Source organism: Euprymna scolopes, chromosome 40 (assembly GCF_053919585.1).
Source record: "Euprymna scolopes isolate OS-2025 chromosome 40, ASM5391958v1, whole genome shotgun sequence".
Taxonomy (NCBI): domain Eukaryota; kingdom Metazoa; phylum Mollusca; class Cephalopoda; order Sepiida; family Sepiolidae; genus Euprymna; species Euprymna scolopes.
The window spans coordinates 34,558,895-34,564,894 of record NC_136521.1 but is presented as its reverse complement, the minus strand read 5'-3'; the positions used below and the strand labels follow the sequence as shown (position 1 = coordinate 34,564,894).

The 6,000-nt window shown below is 32.4% G+C and overlaps 1 protein-coding gene across 2 annotated transcripts in view; it reads right to left on the bottom strand.

Moving 5' to 3' along the window:
- The window catches only part of LOC145265485 (uncharacterized), a 117,926-nt gene that overhangs the window by 35,719 nt on the left and 76,207 nt on the right, over positions 1–6,000 (bottom strand). The gene's annotated exons all lie outside the window — the stretch shown is intronic.

The window sequence follows — 6,000 nt, the reverse complement described above, 5'->3', positions numbered from 1 at the left end:
TATTTACCTTAATGTAACTTTTACTTTATCTTCTACGTAGTTTCAGAATCATTGTCTAGTTTCAGTAAATAAAACAAAAAGTGTCTAGCATGGATTCGCTTTTGAATATATGGATTAATGTGTGTATACTGTGTGTGTTGGCAGTGGCTGTGTATGGATGTGTTATGTGTGTGTTGCGTGTATGTGTGGGTGGAGGTAGATTAAAAAGGCACCGGTCAGTACTTGGTTGACCATAGCTAAGGTTATTAACTTACAGACTCTAAGACAAGAAAACGAAACTCTCAATGACCCTATGCCATAAAAAGCCAAAAGTTAAGTTAGATCGGGGAGGGGGAAAAGAAAAAAGATGTTTATCATCTTCATAGACCTCACTCATCCTTTTACCGTTTTTGTTTTTTTTGACTCCCACCCAGGTTGTATTTTTAACTTGATAAACGAAATAGAAAAATGTATTTGGTGGAAATGTCACTTTTGAAGGTGGTTCTTGGCCTGAAGACGTAATCCCCCGACGTGGGTGATTACAGAAACATGTATGCACATATGTAGCCATTAATGTTTGTATAAATAAAATTAATATATATATATATATATATATTCCAAATTAATTCCAAGATGTCCATCTTACCATTTATTTCTTTTAACATGTTAAACGGTAAAGAGGGACAACATTTGCAATTTGGAATCTTTTTGTCATTTATTTGTATATATTTAAATAAATTCCATCCTTAGTAATTTGATCCTTTCAAACAAACCGTTTGAGTGAAACTAGGTAGGATTAGTAACCCAATTAGTCAAGGATACAATAGAACACCTGTCCTTGTTACTTATTTGTTTAAGAAAAATAAATATTTTTAAAAATTAATTTTGGTTAGATTAAATGACCCAATAAATGAATTAACTCTGTAATAACAATTTTATATTTATTTATTTTATCTTATTTATGAAAACATGCGTCCTTTTCATTGGCTGACTTGCAAATAGGAAGAAGAGCAAGAATTATGAATTCTACAAAAAGAACAGTAGCACAAATTTTTACAAGGTAGCGACCCGTAGGATTAAATAACAGATCGAGGATGGCTGTCTGAGCCGAACTGATGAGTAAGAATCCCTAAATTGGCAATGAAGACAGCAATCATCACTGAGGATCACCTAATGCATTTTGTGTACATTGAGCTTCATAAATTAAAGAATTGGTATAAATAAAGGGTGAAATATAATTGAATAAGCATATTTTTTCCATAAACATTATAGAAAAGTGACCTAGTCTGTATGTGCGGAATGGTCTCTACCAAACTACTGTCAATTTTTGGTCTGCAGACTTGAAATTTGATATATAATTCCATCCTGCAAAACAAATTCGATTTGGTTTTTAGCCAGTAAAAATAGCTGCTAACGGGTCATAATTGAAAAATTGGAACTTGGCATGCATAAATTGATTAAACATGTATCTTGTAAGCATGCTCTGTGTATTTATTTGCTTCCCTACAAAAGCAAATTAGACACAAGGTCATTTTTTAATGTGGGAGGAAAAAAAAGGGGGCAGTGTCCAAATAAATAGCAATTGTCTGATATGAAGGGTTTCCTGCCACATTGACCAAACCTAATTGACTTCAAAACGTTCCGGCCCGGAAGCATGCTCAAATATACATTTATACGTTTAACTATATTAATTTTTAAAGTTTTGATATGCATGTGGACAGCTCAGATGAAAATAAATAACACTGGAGAGTTAAATGTTTTGGTTTCGATTCTATCTTATAGCATATATATATTTTTTAAACCTTTGAAATCCATATTATATATATATAATAATCAATAGATAATTGTCTCTTTAATAATAAAATACAAAATCTGCACAAATTAAAATATTACAATTAAGCATATTTTATAATTGGGCTATGCCAGGCAGCCTGCTGGTCTCTATATAAAGTTAGGTACATGTGTGCGATTATATATACACACACAAAGGAAAGTAATGTAGGTATACTTGGTTTACACAAAGAGGCAAATATTTCAAATTTGCATTCTATAAGCAAAATTACATGAATTTCAATTTCTCCTCAAAACTCCTTAAGCGTAAGCCTATAATTTTAGACTTTTCTTAGAATAAAATCATGTTATAAATTCAGATCAAAATTGAAATAAGAATTCTACACAGTATTATATCAAGATAAAGGGCTCATAAAAGTGGTAGAAGAACAGAATATGCAGCCGTTGAGTAATTACAAACAAGCTGAGATTATTTCCATTTACATGTTTGTCGTTGAGCTTTTGTTCTCATCATGTTACATTTCAGGCGAAAATGCCGTACAGCTTTTTTCAGGTATATCATTTATTTAGCTCTTTAAGAAGTTTGACACAAGATCAGGTGAGGATTTGAAAAGCCACTGCACTAGGATAAATGCAATCTGGCTTACAAAAAAAATGGCTGAGCAGCCCCGTTTACATTTCCTGGTAAGGGTGCCTCAAGCAATTAGCCTGAAACCCTTTCTCAGAGAATGAACCTCCTAAGACTAAATAGAACCATACATTCTCAGCCTGAAGAAAGTTGTTTAATAAAAGACAAGAAATTTTTATGAATTGCAAGCATAACAGTTGACTTATTATTATAGTGTTTTAATTAATTTACACAAAAGGTTGCTTTAAAAACAGGGGTATTTGTGGGTTATATGTCACCATTTGTTTTAATTACTTGTGGACTATTCTCTAGAATTTAATACACAATAACGCCCTTTATCAATCCCTAAATTAACAATAAGCCTGAAGTGGCGGTAGAGAATGCTGAAATTGAGATACAGTAACAGTAAATAACAGTTCTCTCAGGCTATTTATAAAGCCCAAGAGAATCCTAAGACTGCACAGAAACATCTCTTTCTGACAAGAAACTTCAAAATAGTTCAGACTTGTTAGACTGGTTGTCGAAGATGAATCGTCGATTGGTATGAACACTTCAGATGTATGGTTCGTTTATTGAGTGATATTTTTTTTTTTATTTAAATAGAATAACAGTTGCAAACAGGAGGAAAAGATTTCTTTAATGTTGCTTCACCAGACACTTAGTATTTAGGGATGCATTATATGCTTGGAGTGTTAGATGGTTTGATTATATGTACAGAGTGCCACCACTTGCATCAACTCCTTAACATGCCTGGATATCTTGGACATTAAGCATCGTAGATTGAGTAACAACTGACTTGAGTACTTAAGTAATTTGATTGCATGCAACATGAACGATAGATATCAACCCTTTGGATTGTACTGCATGGAAAATATGCAAGATCTATAGCCACCCCCCTCCCCGCCAAAATTCACGAGAAACACGTCTAGTTGAAAACGCTACCAATAATTTCCCACACTCTTTATCCGTACCTAAACCTAAACATAGATTCCATGAATAAAGCTTTTTTCTTAGAACTGCACACCTGTAGAACTCTCTTCCTTTTGTCTGCTTTCCAGCTGACTATAATATGGCTGTCTTCAAGTCCATTGTAAACAAGTCCTTGATGAGCCATTCCCCTCAAGTAATCCAATTTACCAAATTTCCAACAATTATTATTGTCCCATTGACCACAGCACGTTTACTAACCCGTGGCCTCTGGGCCTTGATAAGGGGGAATCCTATACACACACACACGCCCACACTAGCAAAAGTACCCGTCATTGACTGGGTTCAAAAACAGCCTACAGAAAATGCACTCTGATTTATAAAAGTATGATAGGTTATAAAAAGGAAGGGTTGTAACGAGAACTTCAAATTCGGGGGTATCAAAACCAAAACAAAATATGATGAAAAGTAAAAATAAAATAGATAAACCCCATAATTTATTATACCATACCTGTTCACACTGAAACACTTATCACTATATTCTGTGGATCTATATTAAAAAACCTTGTTAAACTTTGTGACACATTTCCATTATATGGAGGTCAGGCGCGAACGAACACCCCATAATTTTATTATACCGTATTTCTTCAAACTGAAACATAATTATCAAAGTATACTCACGCAGATAGATATGAAAAGTCTTTATTAAAGTTTGTGCCTATTTCCATTCTATAGAGGCCAGGCACCAATGCAGACCCCACAATTTTATTATACCATCCCTATTTAAGTTAAAACATACTTATCAAAGTATTATTATATACATCTATATCAAAAACACTTGTAAACGTTTTTTTTTTTAATTTTTTTTAAATTATTTCCATACTTTGTGCACCAGGCACGTACGCAGACCCCACCATTTTAATGAATCATTATTATGCCAGATCAAACATACCCATTCCTGTGTCTCAATACATCTTCTATCATTATATGTGATCAGTTTTAATAGTCAACCATATAGGAGCCTATTCGTGACCAGACACACACACAGACGTTCAGCTTTATTTATTTATTTATATATATATATATATATATATATATATATATATATATATATATATATAAAGATGCTACCCACCCCTGAATCCAGGACATTCACAGCATTTTAAATACCAAGAGCAGATGACTAAATATGATGCATGTTGATTTTTCTGATTTATTAAAATTTAATGAAGTTCACCAAATATGAGAAACATCAATATATACATACTAGCAGGCTGCCCGCCATTACCTGGTTGTAAAACACCCATAAATATTTTAATTTATACAGAAACTGAGACATGTGCATGCAAGTATTGTTTTTTCTAAACAGGTTACTTCTTATAAGTAAAATATTTTTTTTAAAAATACTCTAGCTGAGATCAAAACCAAACCCTAAAGACAGCAAGTCAAGTATGATAACCATAGGCCAGCTTGACACAATATTTAACAAGTGTATCAAACCTTATAAGAAATCTGTCATGTGAACAATTCATGAATGTGCATTTGTGAAACACTTAACAACCGATCACCCCATCCCTTACCAATTTTTCAATCTTGACGCCTTAGCAGCCCTTTTTTTTCTGGATGAAAACCGCTTAAAACTTCTCCGCATATCTGAACACCCTATATACCAAGTTTCAAGTTTGTAGATAAAAAATTCATTGGGTATATAGGTTGAGAAGTGTCCTCAACCACACACTTATAGATAATCAACATACATCTGATATTGATAGATGTAGATTGAAAACGGTAGACATCTCTATATGTATAATGTTAGTTATGTTTTTACAGGATTAACTTCTAAACTAATTAACCGATCATTATGAATTTTCGAAAAGAGCTGTTGGGCATAAGGAGTCCAAATGAGGATTATATTTAATTTAATTTTCAATTTTAGTTTAATTTAGTTGTATGCAAACGAAGATGGGATGGAACCCTTTCATGAAAATTCAGTTTTTCAATTTTTGTGAAGTTTTATCAACCTTTATTAGATATCAATTAATAAATCTTCCTCAAATTTCCATTTACCTGAAGTATTTTATGTTTTTATATTTGTATACACAGAATTAACTTCTAAACTAATTAACTGATCATTATGAATTTTGAAACATATATATATGTAACAAATAATACATAGTCGCTACACTGAACGTGCTAATGTTTCGGAACAATTGGTTTATTGAAAAACCAAAAGCACCTCCTCAGGCGACAGAAATAAAGCTACTAAAGTTTTATTTCTGTCGCCTGAGGGGGTGCTTTTGGTTTATCAATAAACCAATCGCTCCGAAACATTAGCAATGTTCAGTGTAGCGACTATGTAATATTTATCTATATAAATAAAAATATTATACTTTGCTCTTTTTATTGAGCACTCTTAATAACATTGTTTAAATTCATGGGTTTTATCTCCTGAATACCTTTAGCTTGGTATATATATATATATATATATATATATATATATATACACCCCCTAATATGGACACAGTCAATCTTTGAAAATTTAAATACCAGATCAAATTTTTGAACTTCTGAAGTCACATGTATGGAAAATCCAAGTTACTTAAATTTAGTTGTTCCCAAGCAGGCAAAATAGGTCATCAAATATATGAATTTCTTTGAAAGTTGAATAAAGACAC